Source organism: Schistocerca gregaria, unplaced genomic scaffold, assembly GCF_023897955.1.
Source record: "Schistocerca gregaria isolate iqSchGreg1 unplaced genomic scaffold, iqSchGreg1.2 ptg000169l, whole genome shotgun sequence".
NCBI classification, from domain to species: Eukaryota; Metazoa; Arthropoda; class Insecta; order Orthoptera; family Acrididae; genus Schistocerca; species Schistocerca gregaria.
In genome coordinates, this window is record NW_026061724.1 from 5,342,369 (window position 1) to 5,365,242 (window position 22,874).

A 22,874-nucleotide genomic window follows, 5' to 3' on the forward strand; every position below is an offset into this window, starting at 1 on the left:
GGTGGGACGAGGCAGTCTGAATTACATTTTATAGATGTATTTCCCACATATCTCAGAGCCTCTCGCGGTCGTCGTCGTCGTCGTCGTCGTCGTCGTCGTCGTCGTCGTCGTCGTCGTCGTCGCCGCCGACGCATTTGCAGAAGTAGCAAATGGCCATCGTAGCAAATGCGGCGAGGGACGCCCTGCCTTCGATTCCGAATGCACAATGTTTGTGGTCTTGTTTCCCAGTCTATATTTGGTCTGTCTCGTAAGAGGTTGAATGTAACAAATGGGTGGGAAAGAGCAAGGGGCAGCGGCTGTGCAGAACGAAAACACAATTCCTCAGGGTGTGAGCGTTTCGAGATGAGTCGTATACAAGTTATAGTTGGTCGTCAGTGACCGTGTGGCCTAATGGATCAGGCGTCGGACTTCGGATCTGAAGATTACAGGTTCGAATGCTGTCACGCTCGTGTTTTTCCAGTTCTGAAAAAGAAACATACCGTTTTAATGTAGCAATTGAGCAGTACGAAACCGTCTGAATGTTGCTGTTGACCATTTTTTGCTTGGAGTTGCTCTTGAGCTTGAAACACACACAACAAGACCGGTGTTAACTAGCGAAGTGGTCGGCGGGGTGCCGTCACCGCGAGTTTTGACTGGCACTTGCACATCTAAAACAACGTCGGATAGTAAATCGTTCGGCTTTTGAGTCACATCAAGTATGTGTGTTAATTTTGACGCCACTAGCTCTGCATGTTATCATGCAATTCCTTTACCTCTCAGAAATGATTATGAAATAAGAGTGAAGTACGTGACGAGTGTAACGTTAGGAAAACATTAGGCAGCATGGAGAGATTCTGTATGGGACCACCCAACCCAAACGAGTACTGTGTGACTTGCTACCCGGGAGGTATTAACGGAGGCAGCCGGCTAGCTAAGTCGGTAGAGCGTGAGACTCTTAATCCCAGGGTTGTGGGTTCGAGCCAAACGCTGGGCGGAACGGAATTTTGTTCCGCTGCAGATGTAAATTACCGTTTTTCTGATTAACGTGATATAATGTAAATAGCAACTTTAACATTTGCCTACGTCTCTGTCAGTCGCAAGGAAACTGTATTTGAAGGTGAAGGTGATTTTGTAGACATGTGTGAAAGACATGTTCTGAAATGCAAGTGTTGTTGTTTGGAGAGCACATCGGTTACGTGTCAGATGTGTAGCCAAGCAGTAATGGGTCGCCATAGCTGCAAATATTAGAAGCTAATATGATGTGTTGTCAGCTGAAGTCTGATGATGCAGGCGACCGTAAGGCCGAAGTACGCAAGAGTACCGCTACGCCGCGCCTCTTTAGCTCAGTGGTAGATCACTGGTGTAGTAAACCAGTGGTGGTAAGTTCCATCCTCAGAGTAGGAAGACGAATTTTGGAAATCAGTTTCGCGTCGTGGCCGTATAGCAAACAGTATCTGTGATGACGAACAATTAGCGACAGGCGTTTTATTAAGAATTACTCTCAGATGTGATTAAGGCGAATGGCGCAGATAAAGCCTTTGCCAAAGCGGTACAGCCTAAGGTAGGACGAGGCAGTCTGAATTACATTTTATAGATGTATTTCTCACATATCTCAGAGCCTCTCGCGGTGGTCGTCGTCGTCGTCGTCGTCGTCGTCGTCGTCGTCGTCGTCGTCGCCGCTTCTGCAGAAGTAGCAAATGGCCATCGTAGCAAATGCGCCCAGGGACGCCCTGCCTTCGATTCCGAATGCACAAAGTTTGTGGTCTTGTTTCCCAGTCTATATTTGGTCGGCCTCGTAAGAGGTTGAATGTAACGAATGGGTGGGAAAGAGCAAGGGGCAGCGACTGTGCAGAACGAAAACACAATTCCTCAGGGTGTGAGCGTTTCGAGATGAGTCGTATACAAGTTATAGTTTGTCGTTAGTGACCGTGTGGCCTAATGGATCAGGCGTCGGACTTCGGATCTGAAGATTACAGGTTCGAATGCTGTCACGCTCGTGTTTTTCCAGTTCTGAAAAAGAAACATATCGTTTTAATGTAGCAATTGAGCAGTACGAAACCGTCTGAATGTTGCTGTTGACCATTTTTTGCTTGGAGTTGCTCTTGAGCTTGAAACACACACAACAAGACCGGTGTTAACTAGCGAAGTGGTCGGCAGGGTGCCGTCACCGCGAGTTTTGACTGGCACTTGCACATCTAAAACAACGTCCGAAAGTAAATCGTGCCGCTTTTGGGTCACATCAAGTATGTGCGTTAATTTTGACGCCACTAGCTCTGCATGTTGTCATGCAATTCCTTTACCTCTCAGAAATGATTATGAAATAAAAGTGAAGTACGTGACGAGTGTGACGTTAGGAAAACATTAGGCAGCATGGAGAGATTCTGTATGGGACCACCCAACCCAAACGAGTACTGTGTGACTTGCTACCCGGGAGGAATTAACGGAGGCAGCCGGCTAGCTACGTCGGTAGACCGTGAGACACTTAATCCCAGGGTTGTGGGTTCGAGCCCAACGCTGGGCGGAACGGAATTTTGTTCCGCTGCAGATGTAAATTACCGTTTTTCTGATTAACGTGATATAATGTAAATAGCAACTTTAACATTTGCCTACGTCTCTGTCAGTCGCAAGAAAACTGTATTTGAAGGTGAAGGTGATTTTTTAGACATGTGTGAAAGACATGTTCTGAAATGCAAGTGTTGTTGTTTGGAGAGCACATCGGTTACGTGTCAGATGTGTAGCCAAGGAGTAATGGGTCGCCATAGCTGCAAATATTAGAAGCTAATATGATGTGTTGTCAGCTGAAGTCTGATGATGCAGGCGACCGTAAGGCCGAAGTACGCAAGAGTACCGCTAGCCCGCGCCTCTTTAGCTCAGTGGTAGATCACTGGTGTAGTAAACCAGGGGTGGTAAGTTCCATCCTCAGAGTAGGAAGACGAATTTTGGAAATCAGTTTCGCGTCGTGGCCGTATAGCAAACAGTATCTGTGATGACGAACAATTAGCGACAGGCGTTTTATTAAGAATTACTCTCAGATGTGATTAAGGCGAATGGCGCAGATAAAGCATTTGCCAAAGCGGTACAGCCTAAGGTGGGACGAGGCAGTCTGAATTACATTTTATAGATGTATTTCTCACATATCTCAGAGCCCGTCGTCGTCGTCGTCGTCGCCGCCGCTTCTGCAGAAGTAGCAAATGGCCATCGTAGCAAATGCGGTGAGGGACGCCCTGCCTTCGATTCCGAATGCACAAAGTTTGTGGTTTTGTTTCCCAGTCTATATTTGGTCGGCCTCGTAAGAGGTTGAATGTAACGAATGGGTGGGAAAGAGCAAGGGGCAGCGGCTGTGCAGAACGAAAACACAATTCCTCAGGGTGTGAAAGTTTCGAGATAAGTCGTATACAAGTTATAGTTGGTCGTCAGTGACCGTGTGGCCTAATGGATCAGGCGTCGGACTTCGGATCTGAAGATTACAGGTTCGAATGCTGTCACGCTCGTGTTTTTCCAGTTCTGAAAAAGAAACATACCGTTTTAATGTAGCAATTGAGCAGTACGAAACCGTCTGAATGTTGCTGTTGACCATTTTTTGCTTGGAGTTGCTCTTGAGCTTGAAACACACACAACAAGACCGGTGTTAACTAGCGAAGTGGTCGGCAGGGTGCCGTCACCGCGAGTTTTGACTGTCACTTGCACATCTAAAACAACGTCCGAAAGTAAATCGTTCCGCTTTTGAGTCACATCAAGTATGTGTGTTAATTTTGACGCCACTAGCTCTGCATGTTGTCATGCAATTCCTTTACCTCTCAGAAATGATTATGAAATAAAAGTGAAGTACGTGACGAGTGTGACGTTAGGAAGACATTAGGCAGCATGGAGAGATTCTGTATGGGACCACCCAACCCAAACGAGTACTGTGTGACGTGCTACCCGCTAGGTATTCACCGAGGCAGCCCGGCTAGCTCAGTCGGTACAGCATGAGACTCTTAATTTCAGGGTCGTGGGTTGGAGCCCCACGCTGGGCGGAACGGAATTTTGTTCCGCTGCAGATGTAAATTACCGTTTTTCTGATTAACGTGATGTAATGGAAATAGCAACTTTAAACTTTGCCTACGTCTCTGTCAGTCGCCAGGACATCTTTCGATTGTCAGTAGCACCGTTTTCGTTAAATTAGCGAGATCCGACATGTGCGAGAAAATTGTTGCATCTTGTGGTGGTATCCTAACGTTTAAACATAGCGATGGAAATGTGGGAGAAGTTGTTGTTTCGCATGCCGGCCTAGGAATACTGACTGTTCGAATTTTTGAACTTCCATGTAAAATAACCAGTGAACAGATAAACGCAGTGCTTTGTCTTTACGGTAAAATCATAAGCAATATTGCGGAACGCTGGTCTAGTGCACATAAATTCCCAGTTCTTAACGGGGTGCGGCAATTAAGAATCGAGCTGCAGAAGCACATCCCGTCTTATGTTCACGTTTGCGGGTATCGTGCGATAGTAATGTACGATGACCAGCCTCGAACATGTGCAGCATGCAACTCGACAGGTCACGTGCAAGCCGAATGCATGCAGAGGCGAGTGGCGCAGCTGCCTATCGGCGGGGCTGCCACGCCCCCCTCAATGACAACACTGTCTGTAACGTATGTGGCCGTGGCGCGTGGGCTTTCGGCTACACCCACGGTCCCACAAGTTAGTGAAACCACTTAACTGCCTGCGACTGTGAGACGAATCGAGACTGCTGAAACGCCTGATCAGAGTCAACCTAAACCAGCAGAAATATCGACGTCTATCGTAGTCACCGAAGAACGGGCATCTGCGTTGCAAACGGCTGCGTCTCCACCGGCCGATGCTACTCCACGGGGGGAATCTCAAGCAGGTGATGATAAAAGCCCACAAAAGTGTGCATCTCCCAGAAAAACTAAAAAACGGAGAGTTGCCCGCCAGGATGCCGAACTGATTGCACCGGTTCTGCGCGAAAAGGCTAAACAGATCGGTGAACAAATCAGTGCAAAAGCATCTGATAGCACAAACCATGATCATCCCTCAGCTAGTTTACCATCAGTCCTTGACAATGTCTCAGATGCTCTACCTCTGAACCCCGAACAGTCAGCTACACTTCGAGCCGACCGTGATAACCACATGATCGACCTCTATCCTGTTGAAGCGTCAATAACCACCTCGACAGGCCCACAGCCAACTAGTTGGGCAGACGATACAGAATCCAATGTCGAAGTAGACAGTATGGATACTTCAGAAACGGTGACAGCCATAACTTCGGTCCCCAAGGACGACGATGTTAATGAGAAAGGTAACGCCTCGACAGAAACTACTGTGCAAAAAGAACTCGCGACTGATCCATTTTCAAACGGAGAATATTTTTAACTCTGCCTTTACAGTGACTGTCCATAGATGTATTTAAATTGCTTGCACAGTGCATTTTCGACGTGGTTTGCTTTTCCAGCGCTATTTATGATTGATATTGGACGGATTTTAGGCATTGCTTTTGTTTAGTCACCCACAATTCAGCCACAGGCCTATCGACTTGCTACTCTAAATATTAATAAGATACGTAGCGCTTGTAAATTACAACATTTAAAGGACTTTTTATATGCAGCTGATGTAGACATTTTATTTGTCCAAGAAGTAACAGAGGTCGGACTTGATTGCATACCAGGTTATAATGTGATTACTAATCCTGGAGCCGTTTGTGAACTAGGTACAGCTTTTATTGCCAAGGAAGGTATTATTATCACTGACGTCACAGAATTGCCGAACAGTAGGGGCATTTCGGGCACTTTTTATAACAACAGACTAATTAATGTATATGCCCCATCCGGTTCCAGTAATAGACGTCAAAGAGCGGATTTTTTTAAAGGAGAAATAGTTCCAATCTTTGGCGTCCGCCACGACAATGTTATCTTCGGAGGTGACTTTAACTGTGTCATCAGTGCAAAGGACCAGACTCCCAATCTTAACAGATCACTTGAACTGGAACGAATTGTACGAGACTTAGGCTTAATTGACTCTTGGGAGCTCAAGCATGGGGCTGCACCTGGGTTTACCCATATTACGACCCATTCGGCAAGCCGTCTCGATCGAATTTATGTCACACCTAATTTGAGGAATAACATTCTGCAGTCAGAAGTATGGCCAGTGGCGTTCTCAGATCATGCTGCATACATCTGTACTATCACTCTAGACCGACAACGAACGTATCGATACAGGGGCCTGTGAAAATTAAATATTTCACATCTTCAAGACTCGGCGTGTCAAGAAGCCTTCCTCCAAACCTGGCGAGAATGTGAACAGAGATTTGCCTCTTACAATACAGCCATTGATTGGTGGCTCAGGTGCGCCAAACCTAAAATTAGGTGGTGTTTCATGAACTACGCACGGGAAAAGAGCTTTTGGCTTCACAGGACGATCCATTTCTATTTTCATTGTCTGCGGGAACTGTATGCGCTCGGCACTTCGGCCGTCGAGCAATGTAAACGAATTAAGAAAATCCAGGCCAAAATCCTAACCCTAAGGAGGACGCAGCTAGAAGGCTACAAAGTCAGGTCGCGGGTCCAGACTACTGCACACCAAGAACTCACCTCAGTCTACCATATGATCCAAGAAAGTAGGAAAGGATCCCGTAAAATTCTGACGGAGTTAACTGCTGAGGATGGCGCAACGCTGACTACGCACAATGAGATTAAGGCGGCGGTGCTTAACTACTTCACCACCTTGATGTCAAAAATAGAAGTTAACGTGCAAGTGCGGGACGATCTTTTGAATAATTTGCACAACAGAGTCAGTCTCGCGAACGCGGAACAGCTATTAGCCGTGGCAACCGAAGACGACGTGGGATATGTCATCTGGGAAAGTGCTAAGAATAAATCCCCCGGACCTGACGGAATTCCCGCCGAATTCTATCAAAAATTCTGGAACACCATAAAGGCGAAGATCACTTGCATGTGTAACGAACTTCTAGACCACAACAACGTGATCCCCACCAGCTTCTGTGAAGGCGCAATCGTTCTAATTAAAAAAACTCAGGCGGTGCCAACGTAAAAAATCTAAGACCGATAACGCTGCTCAACAGCGACTATAAAATCTTTGCGAGACTATTGGCCCAAAGGCTTAAATCCACGATGACCAGCATCATTGGCCCTTACCAGACCAGCGTGGGCAAGGATCGGAAAATTCAACAGACTCTATGCGACTACCGTGATTTAATCTCCATTGCGGAAGTCTGTAAACTGAAATGTGCCATCATGTCCTTAGATTTCGACAAAGCCTTTGACAGGGTAAACCACCAGTATCTCTTTCGTACCATGTCTGCGATGGGTTTTCCACCTGGGTTCGTTGCCATTATACAACAGATGGTAGCGACTAATTCATCCAGAATCATCATCAATGGCCAGCCTACCCGAGCAATAGAGATAGTCAGTTCCGTCAGGCAGGGCTGCCCAATGTCCATGGCGCTTTTTGCGATTGCCATTGAGCCTTTGTTAGCTACCCTGACGAAAAGTTTACAGGGCATCGTCATACATGGATCCCGAGTTGTGTGCAAGGCGTATGCAGACGATGTCGGTTTCCTTATCATAAATAGAACTGAAGTGGAAACCGCACTACAGACAGTCAGGCAATATGAGCAAGCGTCCGGTGCACAACTAAACTGGACAAAGTCTGGAATATTCAATATTGGCCGCGGCCTAGGATCGCGCCCTCACAGGCAACTACGTTAGCTGAAGATCTTCAAGTGTCTTGGAATTGATTTTCAGCGTAATATCCGGCACACAATTGCAACCAACTATAGAAAGCTTCTACAGACTATTCGTGCCGGCATACGGTAACACAGTGTACGAAAACTAAATGAAATTCAGAAAGTCACGGTCGCAAATGTATATCTCACCTCAAAACTCAATTATATCGCTCAAATTTTACCAATGTCTGCACACACTGCAAAACGAATTATGTCAGCATTAGGACAGTTTGTCAGCCATCGTCACATTTTTAAAGTTCAGTTTGACACCTTAACGCTGGCCACAAAAAATGGTGGCTTAAAGCTTGTCGATGTTGGAAAGAAGGCGCAAGCTTTATACATATCAAAAACTTTCCACCAATGGAAACACTCAGCAGATAGTCTCGCTGCTCACCTGCTTACTGAGATAGCTCCGGCAAACCTCAGTCCACCCATCACGGTGCAACATATTCCAAACGGACTTTATCATTTAAAACGGTTTTTATTGGAGTACAGTTATGCACAGACAAGGATCCCCGTACAAGCAATGACGGCAGTGAAACGCGTGTACCAGGAACTCATGAAAGATAAGAAGCCAAATAACGTCGAAGACAAATACAATTTTTACGACTGGAAGGTAATCTGGTTGAACATCCATTGTCCACACTAGCCGTCAGCAATGCAAGCCACTTGGTATTTCGCAGTTAACAGAAAATTGGCCACTAACTCCAAACTACATAACATACACCTCGCAGAATCACCTTTATGCATCACGTGTAATTTAATAGATACTGATGAACACAGATTTGTGTGCGACAAAGTAAAAGATATATGGGCATATATCACGAACAAGTTGGCGCTCATCAGCAGAACATCTCCCAGATATATAACGCCTGCTGCCTTTCTAACGCCGGATGATACTCCGTACCCACGGACGAGAAGGAACGCACTAAACTGGTTAAAATCCGCTACAGTACACTACTTATTTACAAAAGAAGAAAAGAGTAAAGAAGACTTCTGGGTCTATCTTACAACTCAGCACCATCTGCTAATGAAAACACAAAACTACAAGGATCACTTCGCCAACTACCTGCTCAAAACTGTGACGTAAAATAAAGAAACTAACAGGTCAACTGATTGAATTTCATGTTACTGAAAGTTCAGCAGATATTCACTGCAAAAAGGCGGACCATCTATAAGGCGAATAATATATCATGTTGACCGACTCCCAAGTTACAACCACACTGAAGGATTCGATTGGCAAGATTTTCAAGCTTCATTTCGTAAGCAGAAGAAAAATAATAATAATAAAAAAAAATGGATAAGGCGGCGGTCTTCGGATCCAAAGATTGCAGGTTCAAATCCTGTCACGGTCGTTTTTTTCCAGTTCTGAAAAAGAAACATACCGTTTTAGTGTAGCAATTGTGCTGTACAAAAACCGTCTGAATGTTTCTGTTGACCATTTCCTGCTTGGAGATGCTCTTGAGCTTGAAACACACACAACAAGACCGGTGTTAACTAACGAAATGGTCGGCAGAGTTCCGTCGCCGCGAGTTTTGACTGGCACTTGCACATCTAAGACAACGTCGGAAAGTAACTCGTTCGGCTTATGAGCCACATCAAGTATGTGTGTTAATTTTGACGCCACTAACTCTGCAGGTTTTCATTCAATTCCTTTACCTCTCAGAAATGATTATGAAATAAAAGTGAAGTACGTGACGAGTGTGACGTTAAGAAAACATTAGGCAACATGGAGAGATTCTGCATGGGACCACCCAACCCATACGAGTACTGTGTGACGTGCTGCCCGGCACATATTTACCGAGGCAGCCCGGCTAGCTCAGTCGCTAGAGCATGAGACTCTTAATTTCGGGATCGTGGGTTCGAGCCCCACACTGGGCGAACCGGAATTTTGTTCCGCTGCAGATGATAATAACCGTTTTTCTGATGAACGTTATGTAATGGAAATAGCAACTTTAAACTTTGCCTAGGTCTCCGTCAGTCGCAAGGAAACTGTATTTGAAGGTGAAGGCGATTTTGTAGACATGTGAGAAAGACATTTTCTGAAATGCAAGTGGTGTTGGTTAGAGAGTACATCGGTTACGTGTCAGATGTGTAGCCAAGCAGTAATGGTTCGCCAAAGCTGCAAATATAAGTCGGTGATATGAAGTGTTGTCAGCTGAAGACTGATGATCGAGACGACCGTAAGGACGAAGTACTCAAAAGAACCGCTAGGCCGTGCCTCTTTAGCTCAGTGGAAGTCGCGCCTGTGACACCGTGCTGATCGGACGTGTAAAGTGCTCCACTCCGCCACGTGTTTACAAGTCGTGATAACAACTTAAGTGTTCTCTTTATCGTGAAGTGTTTTTATTTAGTGTATATTGTTCTTGAGTTTGATTTTCATTCTTGTGTTCTTCTAGCGGTTCCTTTGCTAGTTATCGTTTTGCAATGTCCAGGTTATTTCCGAGAAAGTGTACACTCTGATTTGAATTTGACAAGTCTACCCGTTCTGTGCAGCCTAGTGCCTTGGAAATACCAGATTGGGTTGTGGATGTCATTGGAATTACCTCTGATCAAGTGCACACGGCGTATTATGATACCGAGGAATATTGCTTATTTGTAAAATTGCTGAATCCTGTATTACTGGAAGAGATTCTGACGAAACACGGAGGGAGAGCTGTTTTTCGACACCGGGACGATTCTGTAAGTACTGTGCTCATTTCCAATGCCGATGTGGAGTATACCAATGTGCGTATCTTTAACCTACCCCTTGAAGTAGAAGATTGTTATCTGAAGGAAGTTCTGTCCAAATTCGGGGATATCAAGCAGATTCGTAACGAACGGTGGTCAAACCAGCACAGGTTACAATGTTACAGTGGCGTCCGATCAGTAGAAATGCATATAAAGCAGAATATACCCTCGCATGTTACCGTTTGTGACTATAGGGCTCATGTTACTTACAGTGGCCAAACTCCCACATGCCATATATGTAATGAGAGTGGTCACCTGCGTCATGACTGTCCCAGGCGAATGTTTGTGCTAAAAAATTCGCTACAGAAGCGTAAAAGTCTTACGTTGGCTGATGTAGTTTCGGATAACCCTATCGTAGAGGGTGAGGTCCCTAGTTCTGCCGTACCTTCGGAAGAGCTAAAAGAATTTCGCCCTGAAGAGTTTCCAGCTCTGGTAAGGAGAGACAATGGTGCTAAGCCACCCGCGAAGGTCGATGCCACGACTAATAAGAGGCGTTGAACTTGTGACAGCCGTGACTCTGATGATAAAACCTTCAGTGCGCACGAGACCGCGGAATCGGTCGTACGGGGGATCGCTTCGGGTACTATAGTTATAACCGGTGCAGCGATTGTGGACGATTCTTCTACCGCAATTTCAAGCGTCGATACTTCCGTCGACGCCGTTCAGTTACCACAGGCTCATGTCTCAGAACTTCCGCAACAGCACACTCAGGAAAGTCAACAAGTAGATATGGCTCACGTATCTACTGGAAGTACTCACATCGCGGCTCGCCGTTATGGTATACAAACAATGTCTCCGGGAGCGGACGGTACACAACACGTGGCAACTGCTCCGACCCTAGCCTCAGAACAACATGAATGTCATCAACTCCGCGACGGTATACAAACACAGCAGCCTGGGACTGTCAGTGACAACAAACAACTTCGGGCAGCGAGTGTTGCCAAACAAGCTGATAGTGAAAGTGGTGGCTCAGCTGATCGCTCGCCAGCGGTTTCGGCGCATGCGCTCCCGGCGCAAGATGTGTCGGGAGAGACGATTGACATCACCCAAGACTCTCCCACACCTCCGACTGCAGCGGTGCTGCAGAGTGTCCGTCACAGGATCCAAGTACCACCAAATGTTAATGCTGTCCGGAAAAAGAGTAAAAACAAAGATGCAAGAGATCAACTCAGTGACGCTCCAGACAGGAATTGCGCGGCCGCTACTCACATGGAATGGCATGGAGATGTGGGCAATTAACGGCAGTTGATCCCTCCTTCTCTCAGACGTCCTGTTATTATGTCACAGGCCTATACGATCACGACCCTCAATATTAATAAAATTTGATCAGAAGTGAAACTGCATGCATTAAAACAATATCTATATGAGCCCGGTACTGATATACCACTTTTGCAGGAGGTGTCGATGCCACAATTTACTCTTCCTGGGTTTGTCGGCATTGCAAATTTTTCCCTGGAAACGACCGTGGGCACCGCAGTCTTAATTAGAGAAGGGATTCCAGTTACTCAGATCGACAAATTGGAATCGGGTAGAAGGATCGGGATCACTGTTTTCGGCGTCACCATCATCAACTTGTACGCACCTTCTGGCAATACCTATAGAGCGGAACGAGCTACTTTTTTTCTTTCGGAAAAATCCCCGACACATTATCATTGGTGGTGATTTTAATTGTGTCTTATCCAGGAAATATCAGTCCCCAACTTTTAATTATTCGTCTGAATTAAAGCGCCTCGTGACCGACCTCAAACTTAAAGATGCGTGGGAAATTAGGTACCCGACATTGGTACGCTTCACTCACATCGTCGCATATTCCTGCAGCAGAATCGACCGGATTTATGTTTCCGATGTTATCGAGAATGATTTATTAAAAGTAGAGACGATCCCCTCCAGTTTCTCCTATCACAGTGGTGTCATCGCGTGCTTGAAATTACTTCCCCAACCCACGCGATGGTATAAAGATCAATGGAACCTGAATGTGTCTTTGTTATCGGATGTTTTGCTGGAGGAGGGGGTGCGTCGTGCTTGGGAGCAGTGCTTGCGCGCTACTCACAAGTTTCGCAGCACTATAGAGTGGTGGACTCTGCAGGCAAAGCCGAAACTGCGAAAAGTTATCATGTCATTCGGAATTGAAAGGGCGGCGGAAATCAAAAAGACGATGGAATTTTATTACACAATCTTACGGGACCTGTACGATCGTGCAGACGCGACGGCCACCAGAATTGACGACATTCGGAAAATAAAGGCAAAATTAATCAATCTGAAGAGGATGAAACTGGACGGCCTTAAGATAAAATCTAAAGTGACGTCGGTCAGAGATGATGAAGCAGCGACTCTGTACCACCTCCTCAAACATACAAGGAACAGGAGGCGGACTTTTATTGACGCCCTGAAACTCGAGGATGGAACAACGGTTGACACACAACGAGAGATTGTCACAGCACTGCACAACTATTTTGTCAAAACCTACGCATCAGTGACTCTACACGATGACTGCTATGACGGACTGTTTAGTGCCATTTCATCTACCGTAACTAGGGAAGACAATGACTCTATCTCGTTGGCCTTCAGTAATAAAGATGTTGTGGGGGTTGTCTGCAGTTCGCCGATTGGGAAATCGCCGGACCCTGATGGCTTACCAATTGAATTTTACAAGCAATATTGGCACATCATCGGGGACAAAATCACTCACGTCGTGAACGAAGTCTTGCAAGGAACGTCTGTCCCACCCTTCTTTAAGGAATGTAAAATTGTGCTTCTCCCTAAAAACAGAGGTACTAAAACTATCACCAATTTCCGGCCAATATCGTAGTTAAACTCGGATTATAAGATCGTGGCTCGCGCAATTAACATGAGACTCACGCCACTCACTGCTAAAATCATTGGCCAACAGCAGACATGCGCCTTCAGGAGAACAATTCTGCAAACGGCTGCTTTTTACCGCGACGTCATTGCGTTAACGAACGCTAGTAACATGAAATGTGGGCTGATCTTTCTTGATTTTTTAAAGCTTTTTATCTCGTAAATCATGCTTACCTTCTCGAGACTATGCAAAGATTGGGCTACTCTCGGAACACGATTGACATGATTAAAAACGCGGCCATGGGAATCACTGCAAAACTTTCTGTCAACTCACGACTGACGCGACCAATACCAATCAACCGAGGGGTTCCACAAGGGATCCCTCTGTCTATGTTGCTTTTGTACTTTTCCTTGAACCTCTGTTACAACAGTTGCAGACGAAACTCACTGGGATTACAATTTCTGGGGTAAAAAGTGTAATCGGAGCTTATGCCGACAATGTGGGTGTAGTGATTCGCGATGTCGATGATGTCACCGTATTAGAGGCTGAACTTCGGAAATACTGTCTGGTGTCAGGAGCGCAGTTAAATGAACACAAAAGCAAATTTCTGAACCTCTGTGGCCTCCAGCATTTGCGTGTTGATTATGCTAAACAAGTCAGAGAACACAAGGCTCTGGGGATCATGTTGATGGCGTCCTCTCTACAGATGATAGCGGCAAACTGGCGAGATGTAGCACGTAAAATAAATGGAGCCCTAATTGATAATTACCATCGCAGCCTCAACCAATTTGATCGCATTCAACTTATCAATGCCTGTATCTTATCAAAAGCCTACTACATGGCGCAGCTCCTGCCGCTCCCTGCTGTCATTGCTAGAAATACTATGTCGACGATAACAAATTTTATTAAGCGCGTGGAAATTTTTCGTGTATCTGCCAAAACTGCTACACTCCACCCCCTGAACGGAGGGATGGGCTTAGTCGACATCAAGAAAAAGGCAGCGGCTCTCTATGTCACAAGGACGGTCTCTATCCTTACCAACTGCCCTTCGGGCATTACGGCGCAATTATTCTATGCTGTCAGGCCGCAAAGCCTTGACCCCCCGCTGAACATTCAGACCATCAGTTACAAGCTCAAATACATCCGCGACTATTTCCTTGCATGCAGCTACATCAGTCAAGAGCTTAAATTCTCGACATTTAGCAGCTACAGCAATATTGGCATACTGGCGACAACATGAAGGACCAAATCCAATTGTTACGAAGTGCAGTGGCATCAACTGGGATATAGTGTGGCGTAATGTCAGTTCCAGGATCCTTACTTCAGCCGCTCGAACTGCATGGTACAAAGCAATCAATGAAGTGATTAGTACAAGTGAGAGGCTACATAAAATCGGACTCAGTGATACAACTCTGTGCCATAGCCGTCAACTGGTGGATACCGTTATGCACAGTTATACCTGCGGAGAACGTGCACGAAATTGGAGTTGGCTGAGAGAAAAACTAGCCATCATTACGAGGACCACAACCACCAACATACCTTCAACTATGTTGTCTCGACCCGACGTGCGATTTTATCCGCCGTCGAAAAATAATGTAGTTATGTGGTTGCTGGGCACCTATTCCAGCTATGTTTTTAATAAACTTGGTGGTGACGATCACTTAGAATTCAAGCTGTTTATGGACATCGAATTCGCAAAAACCTGCGGATATCCTAATCATGGCAACATTTTCGGCAATATGCTTAAATTAACATTTAATAGAATGGGTATAGGGTGAGACATGTGAGTGTAAGTGGGTGGGCCCGGGCCGCAGGACACCAGTGGTGCCGCGAAGAGGCCCCACTGCTTCTGTGACGCGTCCTGGTTCCCACCCCCGCCACTCGCAGACTCCAGTACGCCGGAAAATGAGGACAATTCTTGTGTTAGCAACGGAGCTATTTTTTTTCTATACTTCTCCAGAAGCAATCAGAGACAAGCAAAGAAGAGTGTTTTAGTTGTTGATAAAAAGAAAAGCTCAGTTGGGAGAGCGTTAGACTGAAGATCTAAGGGTCCCTAGTTCGAACCCGGCTTTCGGCATGCGACCTTTTTGAAGCTGACGCCTATGGAATTGCTCTGCCTTTGTGACAATGCAATTACCGCTGAGGATGTGAATTACTCCGCCCTGTAGCTGTTCTGATTGTCTAGTGCTTACAACAAGAGGGATATAGTACACACAGTCTGTAAAAAAATAAAAATAAAAAAAATAAAAGTGGCGGAGCGCTGGTCTAGTAAACCAGGGGTCGTGAGTTCGATCCTCACAGGAGGCAGACGAATTTTGGAAATCAGTTGTGCATCGTGGCCGTATAGCAAACAGTATCTGGGATGACGAACAATTAGCGACAGGCGTTTTATTAAGAATTACTCTCAGATGTGATTAAGGCGAATAGCGCAGATAAAGCATTTGCCAAAGCGGTACAGCATAATGTGGGACGAGGCAGTCTGAATTATATTTTATAGATGTATTTCTCACATATCTCAGAGCCTCTCGCGGTCGTCGTCGTCGTCGGCGGCGGCGGCGCCGCTGCTTCTACAGAAGTATCAAATGACCATCGTAGCAAATGCGGCGAGGGACGCCCCGCCTTCGATTCCGAATGCACAAAATGTGTGGTCTTGTTCCCAGTCTATATTTGGTCAGTCTCGTAAGAGGTTGAATGTAACGAATGGGTGGGAAACAGCAGCTTGGCGTCGCCCGCAGCTGTTGGTACTGTAAGTAGTACTTCAAGAAAGTGATGGAAGATGTGTTGAGACGTTACACGCTACGATTTGGATTTCCGTATGGATATGCTTGACCTCAGGTTCATGAACTCGTTGACTGGTTTTACGATCGTTTAGGACTGCGAGATGAAGTAGTTCTTGGCTTTTCATATGATTTTCTTGCGAACGCTGTGTATGTAAAATTTGTTAGTGACGATCCTTGCGTTCGTATTATGACCCTCACGGAGGGCACAGCGGATTTTGTGAATTCTAAAGGCGAAATATGCAGTGTCTGTTAGTCATGCTGGCCTAGGGCTTCGAAACGGCCGGATATTTAATCTGCCTTTCGAAGTTAGCTTCGATAGAATTCGGCAAGCTTTGTCTCCCTACAGTAATGTCCTGCAAATTCATGCCGAGCAGTGGAGGGGTTACAGACATTTCAATGTAGATAATGGCTTTAGGAATGCGAAAATTGATTTGACGAAGCACATCCCGTCCAACATTTTGGTGCAGGGTTTTCGAGCGGTGGTGATGTACGAAGGACAACCGAGAACTTGCGTAATTTGTGGTTCTACCGACCATTTAAAATCTGCTTGTCCCCGTGTCCGGGCGGGTCGACGAAGAATGCAACATCGTCTTACGCCTCTCGATGGGCAAGATGACAATCGGTTGTCTTCCGCCCAGACTCTGATGGAGTCGCCTGTGACACACCCGACGCTCCACCAACCGGCTGCGGTGACCCCAGACGCCGGCGCAGTTGTTGTCAACAACTCTGCGACAACCCCCCAATGTCCCGTTCGTAGTGATGTCACCGATGCCGACAGCCACGCTGCACACCTGCAGGTTTCCACGACTGTCGGCCGTCGTGCCGACCATGCAGGACCGACTCCCGTCATTACTCCAACCATGTACGCTGAGCTGAAACAGTTGTCGGATGGTGGCGACAGGTCGCGCATTTCTTGCACCCCTGACGTTGCGCCCCACACACCCCTCCCTCCCGGCAGTGACCAATCTGAGGAAGGCTCTACGCACAGCCTCTTGACGGATACCAAAACCGTTTCTGACGCCGACGCACCTCCCCAAAGAACGGGGAAATCTAAGCGGGCGGCACGGAAGCAGAGTGAGGAGGAGATACGCACTGGAAAAGAAACTGCAACGCACCATAAAGCAGATCCGAAAAGACGGCAGTGACCGCGGCAGCACAGATGAAATGGGTTCCGTCGCCCGCCACGTGGGGGAGGCCGATATGGACATGCATGTCGACCGTCCGAGTCCTGAGCTGATGGATACTGGCCATCAGCATACGCCATCCGAAAAGTCTTGGGCCGACGACAGTGAATAAAACGGACCCTTCCTATCCCCACCATGCAAGATTACACACTTGCCAAAGTTAATTTAAATCGGATCGCATCCGATGTCAAACTTAAATGTTTGACCGACTCTCTACATGCAGCAGATATCGATATAGTTTTCTTCCAAGAAGTTGTGTCACCCAAGGTTAGAGAAATACCTGGGTATGATGCCATATTAAATCTAGGCACTGAGACGGGAACTGCGATTTTATTCAAAGCTGGCATCGCTTACCAACCTACAGCGATCTTAGAAACGGGACACAGCATTGCCGTCCAATTAGAGGATTTGCTTCTCCTGAACGTGTGCGCCCCGACAGGGTCCGCTGGCAGACGGGACAGAAGTGATTTTTTTAGGGCTGAAGTTGTGCCATTATTAACAAACATTCGTCTGAAGATCATCCTGGGTGGGGATTTTAACTGCGTTTTGCGAAAAGCAGATCAACGTCCGAATTTTAATTTTTGTCCCGAGCTACTAATGTTAACAGATGGACTGCATTTAAAAGATAGTTGGTGTCACCTTCGACCACACACGATGGGATATACCTATGTGAGCGCTGCTTCTTCCAGCCGTCTGGATAGGTTTTATGTTTCTCAAGATCTTTTAAATACCATTCGTGATTGTGAACTATGGCCGCTCAGTTTTAGTGACCACTCCGCATACCACATAACGTTACGGCATTTGCGACAGAAGACATTTTTGGGACGCGGCACGTGGCAGCTGAATGTCTCTCTGCTAGAAGAAGCGGACTTAAGGCGTTGCCTCGTTGCCACGTGGCAGCAGTGCCTCCAGAGGCAAGCTCGGTATAGGGAGCGCATTCTTTGGTGGACGGATTTTGTTAAGCCGCGGATTCAGAAATGTCTTTGCCAGTTTGCCAGGACCAGGGCTTATTGGAGGAAACAGTCTCTAGAATTTTATTTCCTCGGTTTACGCCAGCTGTACAGCGATCCCTCCGCATTGTCCGACAACCTGATCCGCATCAAGCGTATCAAAGCAAAACTTACAGCTTTAGTTCGTGAAGCACTTGTTGGTAATCGGGTACGATCGCGCTCTTCTGATGACGTTTCCCACGAGTCCACATCGTTATTCCATATCATACGGGAAAAGAAACGTGGTAAACAAAAACTTATTGCTCATCTTACGGATGCTGGGGGGCATCTGTACAATGAGCAGGGTGCTATCAAGGCGTATGTCTTCAATTATTTTCGAGAACATTATTTTGAGTCAGATACCGATCTATCGGCGGGGGATGATTTTTAACCGACATCGCCTCCACAGTGGATCAGGATGATAACGCTGATCTCTTGGCCAATGTCACCTACTCTGAAGTTAAGTCCATTATTGCGTGCGCTGCCAAGAAAAAAGCTGCCGGCTTAGACGGCTTACCGGTCGAATTTTATTCACGGTATTGGGATGTGATCGGCGACGAATTGACCCAAATGTACAATGAATTGCTCTCGCATGCTGCCTTCCCCCCGCAGTTCACGCAAGGAATGGTTGTCCTGGTTCCTAAAACATCAAATCCGACTATGTTAAATGATTTTCGGCCCATTACGTTGCTTAACTCCGATTTCAAGATCTTGACTAGGATTATAAGCAACAGGCTTAAAGTGCTTCTTGGCAAAGTACTTGGCCCTTATCAGACGAGTGCAGTCAGTGGTCGATCTATGTTAAATGCCCTGTGTGAATATCGTGACCTGGCTTATTTAACTTGGATTACCAACACTGATTTGGCGTTACTGTTTCTCGACTTCGATAAGGCGTTTGACAGAATTAATCACGGATTTTTATTGCGCACAATGAGTAAAATGGGATTCAGTCAGCGTTTTCGACAGCTTATTAAGAAATGTATCTGCGGAACGTCTTCACGCGTGAAGGTTAACGGCCAGTTAACCGCCCCTGTGCCTATACGACAAGCAGTACGACAAGGGTGCCCCCTTTCCATGACTTTATTCTCGATTGCTATAGAGCCACTTCTTAAAAAGTTTTACATAACTTTACATGGGTTGCAAACGTTAAACAACAAAACGGTCTGCCACGCCTATGCCGCCGATATCAGTGTGATTATTACTACCACCGAAGAGCTGGGGTCAGTTCGTCGGATTGTCCATCAGTACTCTGTCGCTTGTGGTGCCAGACTTAATGAGCGAAAGTCCAAAATCATGCCGTTGGGTCGTAATCCGAACTCCATCGATATTTCTTGGTTGGAGAAGACCGAACATCTGTGGCATTTAGGCCTGGTTATATCACCACATCCCCAGGCAATGCTCAACGCGAATTGGGAACGCAAGCTTACCATCTTACGTGCGGTGATCAAAGAACATAACATGCGGTCTTTAGACCGGATGCAGAGGGCACAGTTTATTAATAGTTACGTTTTCAGTAAGCTCTATCATACTGCCGCTGTTTTACCAATCCCAACAGCCATTGCGAAAAAAATTTTTAGCACTTGCTTGCTGGTATGTCTGGAGAGGGAACATCTTTAAAGTTTCCTTTAAAGCTACCTCGTTACTTCGTTCCCGAGGTGGCTTAGGCGTCAAAGACCTTGAATCCCAATGTGTGGCTACTTTTTTAACTCGTACTTCCCGCATACTACACAGTAACCAAAATAGCCTTACGGAACAGCTTTTCAAGACCTTACGTCCAAAGGAGTTGTCTGCGCCAACGTATGTGGGACACATTCATCCCTAGCTCAGCTATGTCTGGCGATATTATGTGGAGCTCAGCTATGTTCAGGATAACCCGCATCCGTTCCACACGGCGGAGATCTATCGTGCTCTTACTAAACGGCAGCTGAATAACCCAATTGAGAAGAAACATTTAGGCATAAACTATAGAAATATATGGAAGAACATTAGTTATCCGTTCCTTCGTTCCAGAGTTCGATCTGTTTGGTATGACGCTGTCAATAAGGTGATTCCCACTGGAGAGAAATTGCACAAAATCAAGCTGCGGCCCACCCCGTTTTGTGCCAAGTGTAACCTAGTGGAAACCCTGCCGCATCTCTTCCACTGCAGGGATCAAACACAGATATGGCAGTGGACACGAAAGAAACTCGCTGTCATTAATAGGACGTCGGATACTTCCATTCAACTTCAAGACGCGCTCCGACCGGACTGGCAGCTTTATCCTCAATCTAAGAATAATAGTTATGTCTGGCTCATGGGCCAGTTCGTCTATTACATGCTCGTCCATACAACGGCAACGCTACACGATTATCAGATGTACCTCATCGAAGAGTACTATGCGATTAAGAAATTGCGACAGTATGAAGACCAGTTCCAATATTTTCTCACTATTGCTTTAAGTGATGGAAGAATTTAAGTTTCTAAATCCATTGGGCGGAGTTTTTCTTTTTTTTCACTACTTTGTTATTATTGTTATTGTTTCCATGGATTGGTCTGCTCCGCACCGTCAGATGTGGGTGATTTGCATCATGGATCAATAGACGGTACAGAGTACATCGTGCACTCGGCCTCGAACATTTAATTGTATTTTGGTGTTCCTTTTCGTTTTGCAATGAAAGCACTTTACTTTTGGTTCCGCAGTGCGACACCCTGAAGAGGATCCTCATTTGTTTACTTTCATTTCGCATTATCTTTCATCATAGCTGCACAAAGATTTAGTAAGAACCAGAAGTTTTCTGCAGCTTCTATTATTCCTATCAAGAGGACTTATAATACGGGAAATGGTTGTTTGGCATGTCCCGGCTCTATGGTGCCCCCACGTTACCAGCGCGCATCTTCAAACGCATAGCATGCTCAAGGTTTTGAGAAGCAGGAATCCACAATCAACCATCTGGCAACAGAATTCACCATACCAATAAACGACATGGAAACTGGGAAAATTATTTGTACGCGAAGACCAACTTAGAGTATCTGCTGTGCTGGATTTCATAGTGTGCTGCGTAATCCTAAGACCAGACATGGATTTATTTTAACATTCTGTTTATATGTATAAAAACACTGGCGCACATGATGCCACTTTAAAAATTAATACAAAAATGAATAATACACAAATAGCCATAACATAAAACCACAAAACCATGCGAATGAGTGCGGGGTATGGCAGTGACATCGTGGCCAGGCCTCAGGATGCGACGCCTGCCCGCCTTGCCGCCGACTGCCTAGCGCTGAGATGCATAAAAAAAATAAACAATTAAAAAATTAAAAAAAAAATTTAAAAGGCAGCCCGGCTAGCTCAGTCGCTTGAGCATGATACTCTTAATCTCAGGGTCGTGGGTTCGAGCCCCACGCTGGGCGGAACGGAATTTTGTTCCGCTGCAGATGTAAATTACCGTTTTTCTGATTAACGTTATGTAATGGAAATAGCAACTTTAAACTTTGCCTACGTCTCTGTCAGTCGCAAGCAAACTGTATTTGAAAGTGAAGGTGATTTTGTAGTCATGTGTGAAAGACATGTTCTGAAATGCAAGTGTTGTTGTTTGGAGAGCACATCGGTTACGTGTCACATGTGTAGCCAAGCAGTAATAGGTCGCCAAAGCTGCAAATATTAGTCGGTGATATGAAGTGTTGTCAGCTGAAGACTGATGATCCAGACGACCGTAAGAACGAAGTACGCAAAAGAACAGCTAGGCCGCGCCTCTTTAGCTCAGTGCCAGAGTACTGGTCTAGTAAACCAGGGGTCGTGAGTTCGATCCTCACAGGAGGCCGACGAATTTTCGAAATCAGTTGCGCGTCGTGACCGTATAGCAAACAGTATCTGGGATGACGAACAATTAGCGACAGGCGTTATATAAGAATTACTTTCAGATGTGATTAAGGGGAATAGCGCAGATAAAGCATTTGCCAAAGTGGTACAGCATAAGGTGGGACGAGGCAGTCTGAATTATATCTTATAGATGTATTTTTCACATATCTCAGAGCCTCTCGCGGCCGTCGTCGCCGCCGCTTCTGCAGAAGTAGCAAATGGCCATCGTAGCAAATGCGGCGAGAGACGCCCTGTCTTCGATTGCGAATGCACAAAGTGTGTGGTTTTGTTTCCCAGTCTATATTTGGTCGGTCTCGTAAGAGGTTGAATGTGACGAAAGGGTGGGAAACAGCAAGGGGCAGCGTCTGTGTAGAACGAAAACACAATTCCTCTGGGGTGTGAGCGTTTCGAGATGAGTCGTATATAAGTCAGTGACCGTGTGGCCTAATGGTCAGTCTGCTTTCCGCAGCGCTGCGGCGAGGACGTCTTGTTTACGTCCCGTCCGCGTGGTCGCGAGTGCTCGTAGTTGTTTACTACTGCGTTGTCGCCTGTTTGGAGTCCATCACTACCGACGCACCATGGCACATTCATACAGACAAACCACCATCAAGATCAGTTTTCAACCCGATCATGCACGACCGCGAGCTTTTGAAGTGGAACGTTTCTTACGTGACGACGTTAAAATTTTCCCGCGAGACATAATTGGTATCCATCTCTCTATCACGAGCAGTGTTGTCTACGTCAAGCTAGTAAATGACGAGGTGTGCAACAGAATCGTGAGCGCACATGCGAACGGTCTTAAATTCAAACATTCTGATGGCCATATTGGG

General features: G+C 46.1%; 4 non-coding genes across 4 annotated transcripts; all 4 read left to right on the plus strand.

The window, feature by feature from the left end:
* The first annotated feature begins 3,922 nt into the window (after positions 1-3,922).
* Trnak-cuu (transfer RNA lysine (anticodon CUU)) lies at positions 3,923-3,995 on the plus strand. Its single transcript has one exon. It is a non-coding gene; the product is annotated as a tRNA-Lys (tRNA).
* Positions 3,996-9,528: 5,533 nt separating this feature from the next.
* Trnak-cuu (transfer RNA lysine (anticodon CUU)) lies at positions 9,529-9,601 on the plus strand. The gene has a single exon. It is a non-coding gene; the product is annotated as a tRNA-Lys (tRNA).
* An 11,922-nt stretch (positions 9,602-21,523) lies between these two features.
* Positions 21,524-21,596, plus strand: Trnak-cuu (transfer RNA lysine (anticodon CUU)). Its single transcript has one exon. It is a non-coding gene; the product is annotated as a tRNA-Lys (tRNA).
* A 338-nt stretch (positions 21,597-21,934) lies between these two features.
* Positions 21,935-22,006, plus strand: Trnat-agu (transfer RNA threonine (anticodon AGU)). Its single transcript has one exon. It is a non-coding gene; the product is annotated as a tRNA-Thr (tRNA).
* Positions 22,007-22,874: the final 868 nt, after the last annotated feature.